Below are 24,767 nucleotides of genomic sequence, written 5' to 3' on the forward strand. Positions count from 1 at the left end.
TTTGTAAAAGGCTGCACGCTTACCCTCCTTACTTTGAAACACCTCCTACCAGTTTTTATACTTATATATTATAAAGTGATAACGAATGTCTTATCTTCTATAGCTGAACAAACGTGGCCCTAAACACAAAGGACATAGAAAGTTGTCAGCCAATTGCGTAATATTTTTTTTTGTTCCCTTCGTGTTGCTGTCTTTTATTTTTTAGTTACAATATGTTCTTGCTATTAGGACAGCGTGCAATGTCACCGTAATACTACTCCAATTAGTCGTCGTCGCGTGTGTCGCATACGTAACTGTTTAATTTTATTTGCGCACCACGTTGCATTCCATTATTTTCATCGTTAAGGAACTATATGCTTTCGAACGGTGGGCGCAGAATTACTTTCCCGTAATGCTAGCCTGTTCCACCTCATATTTTGTTTATTACCGAGATTTATATATTGCTTAGATGTGGTAACGATTGAATTAGTAACATTTGAGTTGCTAATGTATGTATGTTCATAGAAATAAAATTATGCAGCTTTTACTTGCCAGAAATTATGAGACACGCCCTAGTAGGTCGTAACTTAATTTTACCCACCTTAGTTTATTTGAAAATCACCTAATGCTTTGGCACACGAGAATTTTAGCGTTCCACCTCCATGCAAATGCGGCCTTCGCGCCAGGGATTCAATCCGCGACCTCTAGCTCCGCGACTCGCAGCCATGAAATTGAAAGAGCGAATAGATTAAATTAAATCGGCAAATCTTAGGAGCTGGGTGGACACTATGCACAAGTACCCAAACAGGAATTTACTAAAATGTTGGTGCGCGCATTTTAAATAATCACGTCTCCGCGATAGCAGGTGTCGCAGTTCTGCGTATTTCGAATGCCGGCATACTTCCTGATTCTAGCACGTATGACGTGTACTTATTTGCTTTAAGGAGACGTAGACGCCTTGCGATTCAAAATTTTGCCGTCTATCGAGGGTACATTCGGTTTTGACGGCGGTAAAAAAAATGGCACAAACCATAACAACGCAAAATCAGTCGTCTTGAATAAAAGTAATTGTGAACAGGACTCAAGAGTCAATTTGTCATTCATATTTAGATCCTATTTGGCAAGGCGCTCAAGAGTTTCTTCAGCCAGTTATGTCAGCAGTAATGAGACGAGGAGTTGTGATGTGCAGCCATGTGCACTTATCTATGGAGTGACGTGCTATCCCGCGCAGTGTGGATACAACTTGGGCAGAAAGGTGAGGTTGTGAACGTTCTAGTCTATAGCGAACTCTTGCCAGTGAACTGCGCCACTCCAGATTAGTTTCCTTATTATTTTCAGTTTTATACCTGATTGCTTTGCTTGATTTTTATTTATTTTTGGGTTACCATATTTTTTTCTGCAAGACATAAAGATATGGAGAAGCCGAGGTGTTTTATATCTGGATCTATCTACAGCAATCAATTTGTAATGTAACGAAGCATGAACCGTGCTAATGATTTTGTTTTCGAAGAGCTAATCAAGCGGCATATACCTGTGCTTGAATATAAACTCCAATGGATATGCCACTGATTTATCGCAGTTAGGGCTTTGCGAATTTATCGTCCCTGGGCGGAGGCGCACAAGTAACTATCAGTCTGATCGGTTCGAACTTTGAAAGAAAGCATTCGCGACTTCCTGTGTGTGAGACGTGGCCCAAGCGTGGCACCGTAGATGAGGTCCTGTAGTTACGAAGTCGTTCTTATGGAAGGACCGTTCCTAAGAGTTAGCGATGGTAAATTGTTGTAGATAAATTAGGCGTCGTCGAAGGCTGAGTCCCCCATGAGAAAGCGAGTTCACGAAAGAACGAGCGTCCTACATGTCGGAAAATTCGAATAGCCTTTCTTGAGATATACACGGACTTAGCAAAAAGTAAACGAATAAATAAAAGCCTCAGTATGCGAAAGTAAGTTGACCTGATGGAGCTCACTCGTCTAAAACTTCAAAACATAAGTTCTTTTTTATTCAAAAGAAACAAAAAAGATATCAGCTTGTTCAGGCGAGCGAGAGACACTCGAGTGATGGCACTGTTTTCCATTGGTGTTTTGCTGACTTTCTTCACAGGACTTAGTTCTCGCGAGACAGCACCGTGAGACGTGAGACAGCGACCAAGCAGAGCCGGTCCTGATCCCACATTAATGCTGCGCGTCGCCCACACTCGCGGTTGGTTTGCTCCATTGTTTCTTTTGCGTCTGTGTGACGTCTGCATCCGCAGAATTGAGCCTGATGCATGACCTCCCAAAGGAAAAAAAAGAACAAAACAGTCATGACAGTCTGTGGCAAGAATATAGTAGCGGCATTTTGTGTACATAATCTATTGTTCTAAGGAAGCTCGAGTGTGGATGATGTAGACTTAAGGGTTTCATTTTTGGGGGAACCTCTTCGTATTGTTTAGACGCGGAGTATTCAGACCAAAAACGCCGAAAATTGTAGCAAAAGAAAACAAAATCTGCCACTAAACCTCGAACCTTGTATATCGGCTCGTTGTGTTCACATGACTGCAGGAATTACATCGTGAGAGTGGAAAAAACGCATAGATAATACAGTTGCCACGTCCTCCTCACCCCCACCCCCGTACCCCCTAAACAAAGCCCTCGGTAAGGGCAGGTGGGATGCTTATACAGGAGGATGAACTAATGTTGAAAATTAAAAGACGCCATGTTAAGTTCTTGATATGCAATGCCATTTATTGTAACATTGTTGTTTACCAAGAGAGAAATCAACACAATGTACACCAGTAAGCAAAAGCATTGGGACCACGGTAGCGCGTGGCGAAACTGCCGCCTGCGCTGTCTTGTGGCGAGCCGTCTGCTGCCGAGAACACTGCTGTGGGCGCTCATTCGTCAGAGTAATGCTCTCGACGGCATACGGCTCGCCACTAGACGGCGCAGATGGCAATTTTGGCACGCGCTGTTGTGGTCCGCATACTTTTTCTCACGGATGTACATGTACACAAAAAACTAACCAACTAGTCTGCTGGTTGGCAGAAAAGTACCGGTGAATGGAGTAGCGTTCGTAGTAAAAATAACCGATGTTTTGGTTGTTGCTTTTATTCACTGAAAAGTGCTTGCCCATGCATGCTCCGTCCAGAAAAAGCTATTATTTGCGTCTGAATCCACAACACCACTGACACCATGTACACAAACCAACGTTAAGGAGCATACATTGCATATGCCACTGTGCAGGGGAACCATGTGGAAAGACGCTCACTTATTTTAAGAAATAAGAATGTATCGCAAAGTGCGCCGTCATGCTTCTATCTTCAAGCCTTGCTCGAGTATGCAGTGCCCCTGGAGAAACGTGATATACATTCATACTATAGCTTCCGCACTACGCCGAGAAACGCTGTTTACCTGTTTCATGCATCGCGCATGGTATGAACGGTAATGTTCAATTACGCAAAGAAATAAACTAAACAATTCATCTAACCGTGTAGCTTTGGCAGACAAGAAAGCTGCGCCTTCGCTTAATGGGCGCCTGAGAAAAAAAAAATCAGCTGTCGCAGCCTCGCACACCAGTGCAGGCTTTTACGAGATGAGGGCAAAGCGATCAGTAACACCTTCACTGCGACGTCCAACACTGTCGTCCCACCGGGCTTTTAAGAACTATATAGCCTATACGCAAAGTACTGTAGCCCTGAGAAGTATGCCATCCATGCAGGATGAATCTGATTACGCAAAAGCAACGACGCCAAACTCAATACTCACCAACATGGGCGACTCTTGCAGGTTGTTTTTTCCCAGCGATCATGCGCATTTCCCCGAACTGTTAACGACAGAGCGTTCTCTTTAATGGTACAAGGGGTAGCACATAGCATTTCTGCGTAGGTAGATTGCAATGGCTAAAACAACACAGAAGAGTTTGACAAAAACTAGGGTATCACGAAAACGCGACCGTAAAGGATGTTTCGCACTTTTGCGCCATAATGCTTTGAATGACTGATCGAGACCGACGGCAGTTTCACACCGCTGGCTGTTTCGCGCTTCCGCAACTGTGTGTTCGCTACCGAATGCGTCTACCTAGACCATGGGTTTGTGTTGCACATTACCAGCACAATATCAAACGGGACGTGAGGAGTCGTGTCTGACTCTTCTCTTTGTGTGCCATTTTGATGTTGCATTGGTGACATGTGCCACGAATCCTGACTGCAGGTTTTCATTTGCTGAATCCATGAAAGGCAAGTACGTTACGATGTTGACTTCACCACAGACACGACAATAGCGGGGAGAAACAACCCTGGAAAGATATTCTAGCCCGAAACATGACTGGTGACTTAATAGGTGACGACGTGTCAAACGAATTCACACTATGAACGATTACGTGTTGACAAGTACAGGAAAAGTTAAACAACACGACGATTTACTCTAATGAACAGGCAAAGAACAAGGCAGGCTATACGTGTGTTCTTTTCTATACGCGTTTCGTGCCTGTTCGACCGGACGCCACTTGAGCTCTTGTGGTATGGTGATGTGAACATCATCTAAGGCGCATAAGCAACGTGGGCAGTGTGTTGGAACCCCGGACGTTCAAAGGGAAACCGCGCTATTGTGCTTCGGCATCGAAGTTTCGTTGTTAATGGTACTCTCTATACCCACCGACGACGACGGCTACGAAGTTATCGTCAGAGTACATGACTCGAAGAAGAGAAAAGGACGGCCTCCTTGAAGACGCCGTCCTGAAGTATTCGGCGTGGCAGGAGCTTGATAAGTCTACGACTGCGATATTGGCGACGAGCGGCTGCCGTTTCACGCCCAAGTCGGCTTTCTCCCCTCGCGTGTCACCATCCGTCTTAGTTGTCGCCTCCGACGCACGTCTCTTGTGGCCGCGTTTCAGAAGCCGCGCGATCGACCGTGGAGGCCACTCAAGAGCAAAGGTCGGGCACTCCTCCTACGGCTCTAATCGAAGTTTCGGTGTTCGCTGCCGCCACAGAACTCTTGACAGCGAACTTTCCCTTATCCCGACCACTTGTGTACCCTTGTTCCACCCTCCCGCCCCCTTCTCTCGTGCTTCTCCAGTTCCTTCTTCTGTCGACGCCTCCTTTTGTTGGGTCATGGGTCATATGGCTCTGCTAAGTTGTGGAGGCACCTGAAGACAAACAAAAAACAAACTAGAAAGAAAAAAAAAACGCGAGCGTCTCACAGCCGAAGCGTAAACTCGCGTCTGTGGCGTTAGTTTTCAGATTCTATCAAGTGGGGCGAATAAAGAGTTTCAGAGAACGTTCCAGGGAAGTTTTAGGAATCCATGAGGCGGAGTTTGAACATTTTGAACCTCGTCCAGGAATTCACGTTTTAGGTCTATCAGTATCACATTGCATTGCAGCTGCGCCTGTTTTTAGGGTTCCACGAAGCAGCACTGGGGTAAAGTTGCTGAATCCGTAGTTGATGAACAAGACGATGCATGGTAGTGAACATGAACATTGAAGAGTTCTTTATTGACTATCACTAGATAACGAGACAGTTTAGTCTCGCTCTATCTCGTGCTTTAACTGAGTGAAAAAAAGAGGGGAGGGAGGAGAGGTTTTGAACATTGGGGCTGTTTTAGCGGGCCGTGGAAACTTTGGTGTCTGCAGAAAACCACAGGTGAGTATGCACCACAGTAATTGGGCACGCCCCACTAGAGTACAACAGGCGGGAGCGTTAAGCGAAAACTCTGCTCGGCGAAGTGGAGCACGTGAAAATCGTGAAAGAGACAGAGAGAGATAAAGAGAAAATAGGGAGATATAATGAAAGAGAGAAAATGAGAGAAGGAGAAACAAAGAAAAAAATGGAGAGAAATAAAGGAAATAGAGAATAAACACATAGAAAGAGACAGAAAGAAAGAAACAGACAGGAGAAGAGATAGAAGAAAGAGAGAGCAAGATCGAATGATAAAGAGAGAAAGAAAAATAAAGAGGTGGAAAGAGAGAAAGAGATAGCAAGAAACATACACGAAAAAGAGATAAAAAACATGGAGCAAGACAGAAAGAAAGTGAGAAATAAAGAGAAACAAAGGAAGAGATAAATAAGGGAAGAAAGAGAAATAAACATAGAAAGAGTGAGATAGAGAAAATAGAAAGAAATAGAAAGCAACAGGTACAAAAAAATGGATACAAGAAACAGAGAGAAAGAGAAAGAAAGAAAAGAATAAAGAGAAACAAGGAAGCTCACCCCAGCTCCGCTCTTCCTTCAGGCTTGGCACGACTAGTGCGAGGCTGACATATATGTCTATAGGCAAACGAACGCCTGCTTCGCAACAAGAGAGCGAAAGGAAGAGGGTACGGGCTACGATACCACCTCTGTTGTACGTATGTCATCAATGTCTACAGTACAAATTTAACTGATTTAAGTTAAAAGTAAAACCTATTGTGAAGAAACAAAAATTGCGAATAGGAAAAGATGCGGGAAACCATTCGCTGAAGATTATTTGTTAGATTACGATATCAACTTGCCGGCCACTAGTGCAGTCTTACCTTGAAAATGATAAATTCTGTTAGCGCTCACCTCCTCTTTCGTTTATATGGTGCGTGAAATGATATTGTCCACCGAAACGAAGATTGCTTCGGGTCCCTCATTACAAATCTTTGCCCTTTCTTCTTGCTCGCAGCATAGAATAGCCAGCCAGAAGGTTTTCTGGTTAACGTCTCTTTTTTCTCCGTTTCGTTTCTCTCTTTAGCTTTGTTCCTGACGTAGAACCTAATTGCATGCGTTGACTGGCTGGCCGAGCAGGCCATGCAATATTGAGAGATGAAACTCTGTGGACCTGTGGACGTTAAAAGAGCCGTGCTTTCCACCTAACCAGTACTATAACAGAAGTGAAATAATTTAGCGCGGAAGAAAATCTGCGAGCCAGAAAAAAAAAATGACGTCGTCTGTCAGGGCATTTCCTAGCTCCTTAATGTTTCAAGCCAACGTAGAGACTAACAGGAACGCGGGCGTTCGCTCGCACTTGATGCGCGGCACTCGAGAACGAGGAAGATAATAATCATCCTGTTTAGCTACACAAAAAACAAAACAATATTGAATGGATATGCATTACGCCGCAGGGGAAAAGGCAGGAGAGAGAATGCCGCGGCAGCCGATGAGATTGGTTTGCTGACTCCTCTACGAAGTAAATCACGTTCAACGTTCATGGCGATAATGGAACTGCCCCTCCTTGTCGATTGGAAAAACTTGGCACAACGATAATTTCCTTTAATTTCAATCGTACTTTTTAGCGAAGGAAAAACAAAGCGCTTAACATACTCCTAAATTAACTTAATGAGCGTTCTTTTTTTTTTCTAGTGGCCGATTCGCACGCAAGAGCCTGCCGGAGAGTGACGAAATAAAATGTAACATGGCTAGTTCTTTCTCCACAGCTTCTTCGCGGTCGCCAGTATGGTAGGAATTCATGAGAATGCGAGCTACTATCTGCACATTTTTGTCCAAGAGCGGGTTATTATGAGGTTACGACAGAGAGGTCATCTGTAATAAAGAGAGCAGGTTTTTATTGAAAAGCACGAACTTGGGGCAATAGCACAATAAATGGCAATGTTAATTTGAGTCCAGATGTGCACTTAGGAGACAAAGACGTTGTAATTGAAGGACGTGAGATATTGTTTACGCTTTCGTTCAGGATATTAGAATATTCAGACATAAACTCTAGGTGTTCGTTATTGCGTTTGATTCTAGATGAATGTGGCGGAATGCATCCAACCGCTAAAAAGTGGGAGAAAGAGAGAGAGATAGAGGACAGACAGGCGGGTTAACCAGAGGAAGTCTCCGATTTTCTACCCAGTACTTGGGAAAGGGGAAAGAAGGTGTAAAATAATGAAAGAGAATAAGAGTCTGTGGCAATGCAGCTGGGATAATTCTGCCCACGTTTCAATAGGCAGTGCAGATGTCTGTGTGTCCTTTCAACTGCAAATATTTAATAGTAAAAACCAACTACTCAACATTCAAAACCTGGTTACAGCGTGTAAGGCAGGTTTGACGCGAAAATTTCGCTTTCACGCTGTAAAGAAACTAGAAATCTCAATAAAAAACTTTTGGATCACTAAGTTCAAAGGTTTCCCCGACTGCGTTTTGGATACTAACACTTTCTGAGGTGCACCCTTCTGAACGGTAAAATCATAACGTAGATTTTTTTTTTAAAAAGATGCGATAATGTCGATGTACCTTGCAACGCCAAAGGCCGTTTTGTCCATAACTAGTGTAGTTAGATTAGGTGTAGGTGGTGGAAGGACTAGAATTTATCATGGCACCTTAGGGTACTGACTAGAAGGAAGTGTTGCTGCGATTGGTCCTTGATACTATGAATTATACGCCTAAAAGCATTCTCACGTGAACTATTGATGCTGACCTTTTTTACAGACCTGGCGAAAAGTAATCAGCATACTGTGGTCGATGGGCCCAAGATATCTCTAATGTATCGCATTTATAGGTAATCTCAAAACTTTCCAGAAAAAGAACTTTCATTAGTCGCTGAAACCTACGTTGTGGGTATCGTTGTCTACGTAGTTTTAGAATGTCCTCTGGCAAACAATGCAACCACAGCCCCGTCAACACTGGAAAGTTCTGCATCAACAGGCTGGCTATGTTACGTAAGGCATATGGGCGCCGCCATCATGGGCTGTTAAACGAATGTTTTCTTATTTTTGTATATCTGACGCGAACTGATAATGTCAGAAAACGCCGAATGCACCAACCCAACAGTTTTCATGTGTATACGCCCACCGTAACACTGTTCGCTTAGTTGTTCAAGATAAAACACAGCAAGGTTAACAGCCCAGCATGGCGGCATCGAAACCCGTCCGTAAAATAGTCTATAGCAAGTAAAGTGTTTTCGGTCGCAGCTATAAGCAATCCTGCTTCCGTGCTTGTCAGTATACTGCCAACATTTGCCCGTTCGGCAGTGAGCTACATATGTTCCACTTGTATACGGACATTGGAGTCTGCGGCATCGTATACATAACTTTGCAAAAGAAGGGTGAGTGAGCGCGTTGAATTGCTTATTTCTAAGTCTTGCAGAGGAGGTCTTCCCAAGAACAGTAAGATCAATTGCGGATATCACTAACTCTTAGGGGCGTGGAGCAAGCGCTTCCATGGACAGGCCTCAAGAAAATGCACTTAGGGCGCATGGTCAGCGCATCCTTGCTGGCAGGTGCCTGGCGGCTGCCAGACTGCGCGTGCAAACTATAGGAAGCAATGACAGTACGAGGTTTCCAAAGAGAAAGAATCAATGTTTTACCAGGCGTCTCATGCAGCGTGTCTCTATCTCGGCATACTATACCTCCGTCCTCATGTCCGAAAGAACGTTTACGCACGCTTATGCTACTAGGACCCAGTGTTCTAGGAAGCGTTGCCAAACAAGTTCCCTGAGCTTATGCACATACAATGCTTTCGGAATGTTCCATGAAACAGTCATTGTGCGCTTCGCTTTCTTCACTTATGTAGCGGCACGGCTTCTATTTGCCCTATATTTGCTTACCTCGTCCCGCGGTTCAGTATTGACAACCAGAAAAGCATTCAGTGAACTTGTGAATACGAAGGCTTGTGCTGCGCTCAGCGTTACAACGACGAACAACATCAACATCGGCAGCAAGAACAAAAGTTAGACGTACTGGCCCCACGCACGTCTAAGTCTCGTTGGCTTTCTGTAGTTTTTCTTTTTCTCGCTGTTTTTGCGCCAGTGTAATACTAAGCGCCACAGAATCATGAACGTTCACCAGCGAGCTATATTCATTGCTTTGCTATCCACGTATACCGTTGCATAATTTGCATGCGTTAGAAGAAAAAGTTACTTCTGTCAACACTAGCAGCATGGCATTTTCTTCCGGCTACGTTTAACGCAGTTTAAGCTTCGCCTTTTTATGTATAAAATGCAAGATCAACACGCATCAGTTCCTGAATTTTTTTTAGGGCCCATATTCGCAAAAACATCTAACGGTAAAAATTCTCGTAGTAAAATATTTCAGCCTATCACGATGCGGGACATGCGATTTGTGAATCCTGCTGACCATTGGGAAAACGCACTTACGAAAGAGAGTTTTTGTGAATTCGGTCCCAGATCTCTAAATTTGTTTATCGTCTCTTGACTGTAAGCGTCTTCGGAGGGTTTCTCACGAGCTTTCATTCTATCAGCAGTCAGCCAACTACTTGAAAACGCGGCAATCCTTCGTCATTTAATTAATAGGCGGGGTGAATGCATCGCTACTTTCTGCTGTGTGTGTAAGCCAAACAGCTAGCGTTCAAACGAGAGAAAAATTGTACTAATATATTCTGAAACGATAAATAATTATTCTCATCAGCTCGAGGAAGTTGTCTACGGTCGCGAACAGCGTAATGCAAGCGTGTCAAATCAAAGCAACAAAACAAAAACAAACAGATTCGCTCCTTCTTGCAATTCGCAGTTAAACGTGCTTCACAGCACAAAAGAGCACTCAAACTTAAGCAACATCGTTTCGGACAAAGGTGTTACGATGAATGTCCATGGCAACAAGGCAACGTACGTTGTGCAGCGCCATTACGTCCCAGACGCTCCCTTTAGCATTGCTGGAAGCTGTTTTCGGTTCACACCTGTTTGTGAAAGGTAGGCTTCTGATATTTTTGCACATCACGCGCCTTACCTAAAACCGAGTAAGATAGTGTTACTGCAATATGTAGGCCCTCGCATCAAAGAAGCAAAAGGTCGTCCATGTAATTAACGACGGTTCCAGCTGGAGACTAAAACTTTGACCTTGCGTTGCTAATTAGCATCATAAGACCACTTTGCCATCAAGAAAGCCGTCCGGCGCTGTTTATACGGTGGAGCTTGGAAAAAGTGTAGCGCTCGTCACCGTGTGAGCCGGAGATTATGCGGAACGAGAGCCCTTGGAAAGAGCGGATGGGGGACGTTACACGTGTGGCCTTTGCATCACAAGCGCCCGCGTTGATGAAAAAATTATCGCCACGAAGCGTACGCAAGTCGAAGGACATAGTTCAGAAGTAACAAAACAGGAAGTGTGCCTTTAAAGGGCCCCTCACCATGTTTGGCAATTTTGAGCTAACGAGCGCAATGCATACACTGGGCGTTCACGATCGCATCTGCCAAAATTTGCAACGCTACGCGCCGCGGAAATGGGTCAAATTTCAAGGTGAACGCTGCTTGCCCTTCCTCTCGCGGGCGCGCGCTTTAGAGAATGAGGGGATGACGTACATGCGAAAATAGCCCTACGTAGATGGTAGTGCTGTGACGTCGCTCCTCTACGTAGACGACTGTGCTATGACGTCGCCAACAGTAGCACGTGACACTGCGATAATTATTTGACACGACATGTGTAGTTCGTGTAATTTGTTGCTTGAATAGATTCATAAAGCTTGAGAGAAATAATGAGACACACAAAGGGAATGTGTGCGTCTTTTTCATTTTTTTTTTTCGTGAATAGCAGCGAGATGCGGGGCTAATGCGCCTCCCTTTCCCATGCGTTCGTGTCCCCGCGGTTAGCGCATCGAGCAGACGCCAGCCCTGGAAACGAAAGTAATGTTCTGGCGTGTTCGAGCACTCATTATGCTAATTTATTCTACCGCGTCCAAGTAAACGTTAATGCGGCACAGGCTCATGATACCGCCACTCTCGTGCCCGCACAAATGTCTCAACTTTCACGCCCGTCCCGCAGAAACAGGCAGTACACCACAGAGAACGCCGACAAAACGCCCACGGCCGCTACATGAAAAAAAGGTAGCGACCGTGCAACGCCGCTCGCGTGCTCGGGCTGCCTCAGGCACGTCATGCGCACGGGACCATGCATGAGCATGACGTGTCCATGCGTATGTTTCAAGTGAAGAGTGCAGGGAAGGGATTTGGCTTGCTAAGGCTACACGGGGCGAGTGGCAAGGGTTTGAAACTCGCCTCCTCGCATCATGGTTTCGCGCCGCTACAAATTATTGTTTTTCTCAGGTCGTAATGAACCGATTTGAAAACTTCTTGCGGCATACTGCTCTTCATTCGGCACACAACAACTTCCAGCGTCTAACTAAAATTTGCTATGTGGCCTGGTGAGGGGCCCTTTAACAACGAAATAACGCTTTGTTTGCAACTTTGTTAAAAGCACGTTGTTTTGGCAGCAGTGCTCTTCCGGTTTTTTTTTTTTTTCGTTGTTGACTGCAGCACGCGTTACAAAAGAATAATCCTAGCTGCACCGACAGCCTTAATTAAGCAAGACGGGCATCGAAACTCAACCACCGCCTGCAAATTATTAAGTTGTTTTTCCCTGCTTGAAATTTTTCTGCAACAGGCGCTGTAATTGAAACGAAGTTGCAATTCTCGAAAACCATCATCTTGAAAGCTTTGTTTTTATTACAAAAGCACAAAGTAAAATGTTTCAGAAAGATTTTTTAGAATAGTAGGCAGATCTAAATTGCAGTCCAACGTTATTCGCAAGCTCTGAAAGCCGACCAATTGATCTTCCTAATTATGAAAAGAAATACTTCGTTTCTTTATCTTTTGTTACATGCTAAGATCGCCGCAGGCGTCAACACTAGCAACTCGGTAGAGACGCGCCATGCTTTTGCCAAGATATGATGTAAAAGAAAATTACGTGGTTGAAAGGAACTCCCGCCAGCAAGCAATGTGGCATGTTAAGGAGCAAGATATCGCAGGAACAGAGCCTTTTCTTTTCATTCGTCCCCGCGCATCTGCCCTTCTACCATGTAAGCAAGTGATCCCAACAGTCTGTTATATAAGATGTGGATACAACCACGGCCGCTACATAAAAAAAAATCACAGCATATCCACGGAGTGAATGATGATGAGTGGGCGAAGCTGCGGAGGTTCATCGGTAAACCGTGAATCTTCCGTGAATTCTGCCCAGTACATCATCACCGACGTGAGATCGGGCGCGTTTATACTAAAGGTTCGATGAGAGTTATGACGACTTGCAGCTCACTTTAATTTTACATGTACACTGTGAATTTTCATTGTTTAGAAAACCATTGCTTTAGAAAACATCTGGCGTCTTTCGTTAAGCAGCTGGCGTCTTTTCGTTTTGCTTTAGAAACATCTGGCGTTCTTCCGTTTTGCTTTTACAAAACATCTGGCGTCTTTCGTTGGTTTATTTCATCAGTCAACGGCGTTTTGAACAAAATTTTTATTGTTTAATCACGCACAGGAGAAATCTCACCAGGCACTACCTTGGAGGTAAACAATGGCTGCTAATGGGAATGAGAGACAGAAGAAGTCGGCTTTTAGCTAACACTTACACTTCTACTAACGTTTCCTACTGGAACATGCCAATGGCTGCTAATGGGGAATGAGAGACAGAAGAATTCGGCTTTTAGTTAACGCGCACGCTGCGAATTTTTTATTGTTCAACAACGCACAGGAAAAATCTCCCACCGGCACCACCTTGGAGGTCAAAGCGTAAAACTGGTTACGCACTACGACTACGACTACGAGGGACGAACGGGTGCCGCCTTAAGGAGCTTCGCCCCTAAAAAGAACAGGTGCGGCCTGCTGCGTGGCGCCGAAACGGCGTCTGGGGCCTAGTTCTCCTTGCGCCCGCTCTAGCGCCACCACACCGGTACAGCGGTTCACGGAGAAGCACCTTGACTGTCGCGTTTGTACGCGCGACACTAACTCCAATCAGGCCGTAGATAACGCGTTTTATAGTTGCATATTACAGGTTGAATATTGAAGTCGTTATTAGAAGTGCCGATTACCTCACATATGTGGACAGTTTGCCCTAGGAGTACCAATGTTTTGTAGAGTGGGCCTCAATACTCTCCGTGAATGCTGCCCGTATGACTCACCTGAAATGAAAAGTGTCACTGAATCCTTTATCCCGTTAATGGGCAGGTGGTCGCCGGGCAGATTTCAAGGGCTGACGTATCGGCCCACCAAAACACACCACGTTAAGCGCGCACAGTTTAAATTTAGGTCCTTTTAGTGCGCCAGCGAACGCCGGTTGTGGTCCGAAAATCGAGACAGAGCCACGAGTTGATAACAGAAACAAAATGCATTCTCAGTTAAGGCAGTACAAGCATCACACAAACTTGCACACTCGGCAGGTATCAATTACAACTCACAACATCACTTAGATGGTGTTTAAAACAACGAGAACAAACTCACCGTGCTAAAATGCACTCTCATCCATTTGAAACTATCCTAGAACACGTAACGCCTTGAATATTCGCCAAACGTGTGCAGCCCTTAATTCTTCGAGCGTTTCTCGCATATTTCTCTTCCAGGAAACACTCAAACGAACTCCAGCTCGATCACCGTCATTCGGCGACACTCTTCAAAACAGTGCTCTCACGGCGTCATCACTCGATTCTCCAAGATTGACTGACCGCACTACACGACTCACTCGAACAATATAACTCTTCGCCGACTTCACCATCCTGTCCTACCCTCCGTCGTCTCTCGTTTGGATCGTTCCCGTTTTCGCGAACATTCCAAGTGATTGTTCGGCACTTAGCACGCAGCACAGCGACAGCTATGGGAAAGGGATTCGTCTTGCCGGTTCGTCTGCGGAAATGGTCGGTTCCACATTGATTTCTTGAATTCTCGCGATCTGTGCGGGCGTTAGGCTGTCGCGACGGCGTCTTCAGTGGAGAGGGTGAGGGCACGCCCTGGGCACCGTTTGATGCTTGTTTTTTTCCCCCGTTGCGCGCCCGTTGGAGGGAACAATCGCAAGATGCGGCGGCACGCGCCTGTTTTAGCGCTCGTTTGTGAAAAAAAGAAGTGCTCTGTTACGAATATTACGCTTCCCGACACTGTACATCGCATGGGAATACGTGGTACTTCACAGTAGCGTCTTTTCACGCGTTCGAGTTGCACAGCGGCACACAATAGCTTCGCGGCATCACACCACTAGAAAAAACCGTTTGCCACACACGCGCGTATGGGCAGCCGTACGGGCACCTTCTTGACCACCCCAATTTGCTTTTATTGCGATAGCAAAGATATGGACACTCCAGGAGCATTTTCGCCATCGGTGTCGGCGTCGCCGTGAATATCCGCGTAAGTTCCAGGCGCAATAACATCGCACCCCGCGTCGTATATTCTATGTGGGAGTGAAAGCGTGCGAGTGAAAGCGCGCGAAGGCAGCCGACGGTTGCGGCTCAAGTGGGGAGGGCACGTGCCGGCTGTCTTTCGTCGTGCGAAACGCCTATGGGAGGTCACGGGGGAGAGGGGGCGTCAAAGAGCAGGCAGCTATAGCCGACAGCAGACAATCACTAGTACGGCTCTCATTGAAATTGAGCGCGAATTCGGACTTTCTACCGTTATTCGCATTAAAAGCAGCTACAGGTGCACATGATGATGACTCAACTCTTATGAATAACAACAAGACGGGTGCGGTACATGTTTCAAGAGTATGGCAGCCATTCTTACGTTTGTGTAAGGCACGTTCTCTCAGCTGCTGTACAAATATTTTCATAAGCTAGGCTCTCGAAGCGATTAAAACGCTACCATTTGCAGTACTAGCATGGTATTTGCACGAGCACTATCTACTATTCCGTATGTTAGGTTGCCATGGCTTAGCCAATGGTATATGCTAGCAATCCTTGACATCTCGACTGCTTTCGTGTTTTAGACAAGATTTATTATCAAGCGACGTCACCGTGCAAATTCACATTGAAAGAAAGAAAGAAAGAAAGAAAGAAAGAAAGAAAGAAAGAAAGAAAGAAAGAAAGAAAGAAAGAAAGAAAGAAAGAAAGAAAGAAAGAAAGAAAGAAAGAAAGAAAGAAAGAAAGAAAGAAAGAAAGAAAGAAAGAAAGGAAGTAAGAAACGAACTAACGTTCACTGCAGCACCTAACATGAACTAATCTCACTTTCTGCTTGTCCTTCGGTCTTCTTCACCCATCGGGGCAGTGCTAAGAAGGCGTCGCTAATGTTTCTCGTTTCGAAGACTCGTCCTATTGACGGCGTATAATGTTTAGAAAAGGCGCCCGAAGATGTTACAAATTAGATGTTGTTCCGTCGCGAAGCCCTTTCGCAAGGATCTCGCTTGGCATGATCTGATCCTTCTCGGCTAGATGCACTAGCGTTCGAGCCTTCTCACGTATGCTTTGCGTGGCTATTGAAGCGCACGCGCTGGCGGCAATCATCAAGGACCGCCCGCAAAGTCAAGGATGCCGCTTGCCGGTGCAGAATATTGAGAACAGACACAGAATAGGCGGAATGCGTGAGTACATGAGCCATTTCTCTCAACAGATGAGCCTACATATATATATATAATGTATTCGCAATTAAATTGAATTTTATTAGTAAATAAAAGTAACACTAACGTTTCTTTTTTTTAATTTAGCGATAAATCGCAGATGAATTCTTTATTCGCGTATATTATGTTCTTGTGTTGCTTTCACGCTGCAACTTTTCATTAAATCGAATACGGTGCAACAATGCTAATCGAATTTGTAACCTCTCCTAAGTCCCACAATAGCCCTTAAAGGGACACTAAAGAGAAAAAAACTCTTGTTTCTCGAATTCGTAAACTATACGCTTTCACAATGCCAAAATCACCATGCTTGCCGCGAGAATACACTTGGTAGGCGAGAAAACGCGCGAAAAGAAAATGCGGGTGGCGAGGCCACTTTGGAATTTTCGCACCTATCACCATGACATCATAGACTATGACGGCGTCTGCTAAGACTTACGTATTTCCTAAACGGTAAAAAACGAAGTACATTGTCTTCTGAGAGGGCCAGGGACTTAACCTACCAAGTTGCAGAAAATTTCATTGAGCCAATGTTGCCAAGATGCGGAAAACACACTTTGAAATCCGTGACGTAATGCGCATAGATTGCAGCGCGCAATTTAAAAGTGAAACATTGACTTTGATTTTCTCCTCCATTAATAAGCGTACGGTGGTGAAATTACCGTCGTTACAGTTGTGAGAGTAAGATTTATTAATCTAAACTGATTCATTGTTTCACTTTAGTGTCCCCTTAACACCACCCAACAACATCTATTAGTGGCCTCATCCCGATATCAGGAAGAAAAGCAGCAAGCATATTTGGAGGTCAAATCGCGGCTACCCACAACGTCAGAAATTCCTCACACAAGTACCCTTTTTGTCTGTTTGCGCCTTTACTTTCGTCCCTTTAATCGCACTCTCCTTACACACGACGTCTCAGGAAGTCTCGTCAACGGCAAGATGCGGCACTCCCTAGTCGACAAGATTTTCCGCGGCGGCAGGGGCACCTATGGCGATGACACGGGCGCGCCTGGGGCGACGAGATTAATCGAGGAACGCGTCAACATACCCGCTGCACCGACCATTCCGTCGTGTCCCATGGCGCACAACATGAGCGATGGCGGGGAGCTGTTTTGTGCTGACTCGTGACGTGGTATAGGCCACAGGGCAAGGCGACCTTTCCGGCACGCGAGGCCATTTATACGGTGTAGGGGAATTAGGGTTAGTGGTGGAAAAGGAGGGCGGGGCATCACGTGGTCGACACGCCAGGAAGTGACATTGCTTTTGTCAGCTCCCGCAGCACGACAAATTACGCGCCTTCTGTCGGCGTTTCCGCCTGGGAGTAATATAGTGACGTGTGCGTGACGTGGCAGAAGATTGACGTGCCGACACCGTTTGTCTATTCCGCATGTAGAAGTGCTGCCATCGGGACTTGTGCGTCGTGAACAACAACAACAACGACAATAATAATAATAATAATAATAATAATAATAATAATAATAATAATAATAATAATAATAATAATAATAATAATAATAATAATAATAATGACGATGATGATTATGATGATGATGATGATGATGATGATGATATTAATAACAGGGGTTGTAAGTGCAAAACCAGGGCATGATTATGAGGCACACCGCCGCAGCGGAGGATTCTCGAAATTTCGACCACCTGGGGTCCTTTAGCCTGCATCTAAACCTTTAGTACATGGGCCCTTAGTGTTTCGCCTGCATCGAAATGCGACCACCGGGGCCGGGATCGCACTCGAAACCTTCGGGTTTGCAGCCGACCACAGCAACCACTGTACCACCGCTGCGGCTCCTGCATTGGAATTCATGAACACTGGTTCATTCGTTACAGAATGACCTGTAGCTCCTCGTGGCATTCTTGCAGGAATGTGACAGGACTTATATATCGCATTCTGTGCACCTGACTAATTTTCTCCTCGCAACGGTCAGTACCTTCGCTTGCTGTGCTAGTTGGTTCAATATTTTGTTTTGTTTAAAATGGCAAGCGCGTGAAAACGTACATGAAGTGTAGCAGGACATGACACCTGTTGTTAAGTGCTACGCTTATCATGTACTGTTTTTTTTTTCTTTAAGTTCGTGTTCATTCGCTCAGAGTTTCCTACAATACTTACTAGAGGGAACTCTGGCGCTAGTGTCTATGGGAGCTGCAATGCATCGCGCTTCAGCCAGCATGGGAATCATGGGTAGTACACGGATTTGTCTAAGCTTCGTTCTTTTGGCTCCGTTTGGCTCCGCGTCGCCTGCATCCACTTTGTCGCAAAACGCAGTTCAGCAAAAATCAGCAGTTTCACTTCACCACTTTAACTTCTTTAGGGTCACCGATTCAAATCTGGTCACGAAGTTCACAACGATCCATTATTTTATCCGAAAGAAAACCAAAACATAGCAATAAACAAAGCCACAAGTGCGTTCGAAGCCCACAAGCACGAAGACTAGGCAAATCCGTGTACTACCCATCATTCCCATGGTGGCTGAACGATCGCAGCGCCAGAGTTCCCTCTAGGTCATTTTAGGAAACTCTATGCCTATACTCGGGGACAACTTTCTGTGGCAATGAAGGGGAAGCTACGGGGGCGGAGCGTCTGCACATGTACTGCTACGCGAAGTAGTCCGGTTTGACGCGCGTCACGCAACGCCGTGGAAAGTGATGGCTAGCGTTGCATTTCGACGCAAACGCTGCTTAGCGTCTAAGGTACGGGTAAAAGGCGCGACTTTTTCAAGCACGCAAACGCGCAAAGTGACAACGTATAAAGTAAAAGAAATACAAATATCTCGCTTGTGTGCGCTGCGTTCCCTCTCAAAAAGCTACATGTAGAAAATGAAGGAGTATTTTATATATCTCACGCAGACAATACGGACGCAATTGTGGGACTACATTCATTAGCGGTAGTATACGTGCATTGTAGCTCTGTAGCTTTCCCTTCATTGCCACAGAAAGTTGTGTATATAGTTGTGTACATTTGCGGCGGGTGTGGGCACGATAGGTTCTTTTAGCTAAGCGTCGCTTGCGCTCACCCCTGTGCAGATGTAGCGTCCCGATAGAGTGCAGGGAGCTGCATAGATATCGCGTTTTTGACGAGCGCGTCTTGCAGAGACGCGGTCAGCTCGGCTGTAAAACGAGGGCGAAACCAAGTGGACGCACCTACAATCTCCACTCAGTTGACTTCATAAGAGGAGCGAGAGATGCGTTCTACGTTCCGCTGCTCGCATACAGTTCATTCTACGGGTTTGTGCGTAAATCGCTAGCATACGCAATTCTGACCGGAGCGGATCGTGAACGTCTAGCGAAAAGTGCCTAATGACTATGCTTTTAAGAGCGGAGCTTTTTAAGCTTTTCGGTGCGCCGGGTAGTGCGAACAGTAATTACCATCATCATGAACCGGTATGCGCTCTCTTCGTCCTCTTCTACATCTTCTGCTTCGCTCCCACAACACGTGCGCCGGTTTCTCTGGCATGGCCTGTTATAACCCTGATGGAACGAACGAGTACAGAGAGTGAGAAAGAAACACGGAGACAGGAAGAAAGATATAAAGAAAGAAAAAAATCACGGCGAAAAATATTTCTGATGAGCCGGCGGGATTCGAACCAGCGTACCCACGATCCCAAGGCGATAGTCCTAACCACTCGATCATCCAGGCACGCTGGCAGAGCATAGCATAGGCTTGTATAGTATAGCAAGGTGGTGGAAAGGGAATTGAGAGTGAGGAGGAGAAAGAATGACGGCAGAGAGTAAAGCATAGCACAGAGAGAAAGGAAGGGGAAAAAGACTGAAAGAGAAAGTAAGATATAGATAGATGGAAACCAAGAGAAAGAGATAGAAAGAAATAGGAAGCAATGAATGCATTATACTTCACTTTACCGCTCCCAGAAGCCGACACCAACCCGCCGACCAAGTGCACTGCGAGGTTAAAGTGTCAGATATAAAAGGCGCGTTTGTAAAGCATTCAGACTTGTGACCGTGGCACAGTGGATAGCGTGCCCCGCGTCTGGTCGCGGATCGAGAGGTCGTGGGTTCGGCTCCCGGTGGCGGAACTTTCTTTCTTTGCCACCTGGTTGTGTGCATTTCTTCGCGTCATTTCAGTGACGGAAATACGTCACTGAAATCTTGGTGGGCCCCGGCATAAAACACTTTCGTGTTAAAAATATATATCAAACGTGTATCTTGTCCTTGTGCCTGATACGCCAAAACGAGCCTGGCTTTACGTTACAACGCGAAATGAGTTTACGTGATCTAATTGAAGCGAATAATATTATCTGAGGTTTAACGTCCCAAAACCACGATATGATTATGAGAGACATCATAGTGGACGGCTCCGGAAATTTCGACCACCCGGGGTTCCTTAACGTGCACCTAAATCTAAGTACATGGCCTCAAACATTTTCGCCTCCATCGAAAATGCAGCCGTGGCCGGGATTCGGTCCCGCGACCCTCGGGTCAGCAGTCGAGCGCCATAACCACTACACCACTGTGGCGGGGCCTAATTGAAGCGAACGAAAAGCAGAAGGGCATATTATCAGGAACATAGACGCTTTGACGTCCCAAACATAGATAGATAGATAGATAGATAGATAGATAGATAGATAGATAGATAGATAGATAGATAGATAGATAGATAGATAGATAGATAGATAGATAGATAGATAGATAGATAGATAGATAGATAGATAGATAGATAGATAGATAGATAGATAGATAGATAGATAGATAGATAGATAGATAGATAGATAGATAGATAGATAGATAGATAGATAGATAGATAGATAGATAGATAGATAGATAGATAGATTATTGGCCTTAAAGCAATTGGTGTTTTCCTGTTTCTTAGTATATATTACTTGCTAACAGCGAAAAATAAGGACACAACAAGAAAATAGCAAAGAGGTCACTTCCCTTGACAATTAGCGCACGAACACTACTCTGCTAACATTCAAGGGCTAACATAGACAGACTGTAACATTCCAGGGAAAGTTCGTCAATATGTGCGGCAGAAGGTGGCTGGTAAGGAGGAACGTGTCACCAAAAGCGTAGCAGCATTCCTGTCTGATGTCAAGTTTTTCGTCTAAAGGATATTTGTGGGCAATACACCCACGCTTGCTGAATTTGAATATTACTGAACCATATAAATGCGTAGTACCGACAGTAAAAAAAAAGAACGTGACAGGCAAAATATTTTTACGAAGGCCCCGTTGAAATATATTGTGATAGTGGAATAAAAGCGCACAATAGGACAAGATATAAATCGGGCATAGAACGTTTTTCGCATTACGAAAATTGCGACTTCGCAAATGTTTAATGCCGTAGGCGCTTTTCGGCTGCCGCGGGATGCGCCTTTCGTTTGGCAGGTCGGAAGGCTTACGGAGAAAGGAGATGAGATGCCTACCCATACCTCCCGACAGCAACGTTCCAACAAAGACGCAACAAAATCACACCATCTCCCGCTAAAGGTGACCATGAGGCGATGCGAAGCAACGTTTCGGCATGTAGAGCCCGCGTTTCAGAGGGGGAGTGGAGAGGGGAGGGAAGAGAGGCAAAGAGGAGAGGGGAAGTGGACAAGGGGAGGCGAGAGGGAGGGAGGGGAGATGGGAAGCGGATAGGGGGAGGGGTAAAGGGGAGGGGAAATGGGAAGTGGAGAGGGGGCGGGGAGAGGGGAGTGAAGAGGGAGAGGAGGTGTGTGGAGAGGGCCTGCGCATGCGCAGTAAGGGTGGTCACGCCGCACACCACCACCACCACCAGATTGAACTCCGCTATAAGATGCTTCACATCTAAAAACTCACAGGGCCTCTTATGCATTCACATAAGATGACTCGAAGGCGAGAGCCATCTTCTTTTTCTTCTAGGTCGATATTGGCCTCGAGGCCCACCACTGGAGACGCCGGCGCCACCGTCGGCGTGACGTGCTTGGCAGGATCACGTGGTCTTAGCGGCCGCGTCGGCTGCTTGTGGAGCGCTGCCGCGTGCTTTGAAAACGAGTTTCAAGCACCACATGCGCTGCGGTCTGTTCAAGTACGGAAGTTTTCTCGCATTTTCTGCTCAATTGAAACCATTGTAATAGAGTGGCTGCCTCCGAAGGCGACGAACATGGGGCTCTACCGCTCGGTGCCGCAGTGCCGGGCTTACGCAACGGAGCCCAGTGTCAGCCTGCACCGGTAACCGCGGAACAAGAAACTGCGTGAAGCATGGGTTGTTAAGCTAAGAACCGGCAAGTAGCCATCGGATACGAGTCTTGTGTGCAACAAGCACCTCCGCGACGAGGACTTTCGTTACTGCGTCGGGTCTGCGATGTTCGGTGAGTAGGAGACAGCGCGCACTGAGGCGATGGCTCACGCGCGCTTCCCGCCGGCAAATGATGCTTATCTGCCACAGGATGGAAAAGGCGCTACCTTTTACCGCGTGCGATACCATCTCAGAACCCTCCCGTGCGACCTCTTGATCGTCGGTCCCGTGCTCAGCATCCACAAAATCGGCTGCAGATGCGCAAGTCATTGTTTAGATCCGTTGAATGAAAGAACTCACGGGTTCCCTTATGCATTCGCCAAAGATGACTAGAAGGCGAAAGCCATCTTCTTGTCAGTCGATGTATTGATTGTCCCGCGCACCCCTCCAAAAGCGTTCTGCACCTAACGCGGTTTTGCACGACCTCCGTGACCGATCACGGAGGCAATGCAAAGCGACCATGACGTGTGAATATGTCATCATGTGACGTCACGTTATGTGACGTCATAATGACGCTACATGTTTTGGTTACCTGTGACGTCATTATGACGTCATATGGTCACGCCATCACGTCACGATTATTTTTTCGATCACTCATGTTGACGCCGCCTACGCGGGACGCCGACGGGCAATCTTCCCGTTTGATGCATCTAGGGCTTTCGCGTTCATAAGCTACACGACGTTTTGCATTGCCTCCGTGATCGGCCCACCGATCACGGAGGGAATGCAAAGGGACCATGTCGTGTGAATACGTCATCGTGTGACATCACGTTATGTCACGTGTCATGATGATGTCATAATGAAGTTACAAATTTAGGAGATCTGTGACTTCATATGGTGACGTCATCACGTGACGATTATTTTTTGCGTCACTCGTGTTGACGCCGCCGACGGTCAATCTTCGCGTTTCAAGAGGCATCTAAGGCTTTCGCCTTCATAAGCTACGCGACGTTTGCTGGTGTACTCGCGAGAGTCAAATGCTGCGGCTGTGTGCTGCATTTATGTTGGCAATAACATTTTTTTCAGTCAAACTTGCGTTCCCCTGACGCAAACACATGCAAATGGAACGATAATTAAGGAGCATTAAAAAAGGAGTCGCATTTGCTCACGTTTTGTGTGAGCACGATACGAAACGAATGCACTGAATAAAGAAACAGAAGGAGCGGCATTTGCCCGCTGAGAAGACCGATCAATACGCAGTGCGAGACAACTTGTCGAATGACATTGAAATGCACACGAATTTAGACCGAAAAAAAAAAACCACTGAATCGTCGGGACGGCACATCGCAAAGTTGCCATGAGCACCGAAGCCATAGTTGTAACGAAATTGTTTTTGAACTGCTCTGATAGCGTCCGCGCAACAGTAGTTGTTTGTGTACTCACAAATTCTCATATTTTGCTGCCTAAAGTTCACAGCGCGGTGCCAAAACGCGCTCGTAACAAAAGCGAAACCATCAGTACGAACATATATGTAGAGGCACCGTCAGTCGTTGCGAACCCTTGCGATCGCTGGCTTGAGGCTTCTTTCTGTTATGCTCCGTTTGGTTATACAGGCAGTCTCCTCTAACGAGATATTTCACATATTTGCACTCAGCGAGTGACTACCTTTCAAGCAAGAGGCCCGTTCAGGGGTCTCCAACGCGGTGACCGCGTGAAGCGGGTGCTCGGTTTTCTGCAAAGAGACAGCGACTGTAGACTATCTTGTGCTTTCAGTTCGTCGAAAATGATTATTTTGACAGTAAAGAACACAGTTCTTTTCGAAAGTACTTACAGAAATGCCCTGGAGGGCTTCCGCGAGGTGTTTTTGTAGAGCGCCGACAGCAAAACCTATGCGGAGCGCGCCGGCGGTATCCTACCTAACACGCAATCGAGGCGCGTCCGATAGAGGGCGACTCCGTAACTCCTCGCAGCCAATAGCTCGCACTTAGTGGCGATAAAGCTACGCTTTACACTCGGCGTTCCTGGTAAGCCCTTTATATGTGTTAAATATTATGCTTGTCAAGAGGAGAGTAGAAGAAGAAGCGACAAGCGAACGTGGGCCCGAGCGCGCGCCCGCATTCCGTTTTTAGTTTTTTACCCAGCGTCAAATAAACAAGACGTTCTCTACTTCGGCTCCGCTTCCTGGTTTTCAACAGTATGGTGCCGTGACCAGGATAGAAGAACAGTTGAAGACCCCTGGCGATGAAGCGAGCTACCTGAAGAGGACGGCCGATCGACGCGATCAACGCGACGACGCTGGGAGAGAAACCAAGAACGATCCACGTCATCACGAGCCTTCGATTCCCGACGTGACGACATGGAAAGGCTACGACGGAAACGTGCTACCGTTCGAGCTTCGGTCACCAGGATCATCAACGACATGACGGCTCTT

The sequence above is a fragment of the Rhipicephalus sanguineus genome, chromosome 2 (genome assembly GCF_013339695.2).
Source record: "Rhipicephalus sanguineus isolate Rsan-2018 chromosome 2, BIME_Rsan_1.4, whole genome shotgun sequence".
NCBI classification, from domain to species: domain Eukaryota; kingdom Metazoa; phylum Arthropoda; class Arachnida; order Ixodida; family Ixodidae; genus Rhipicephalus; species Rhipicephalus sanguineus.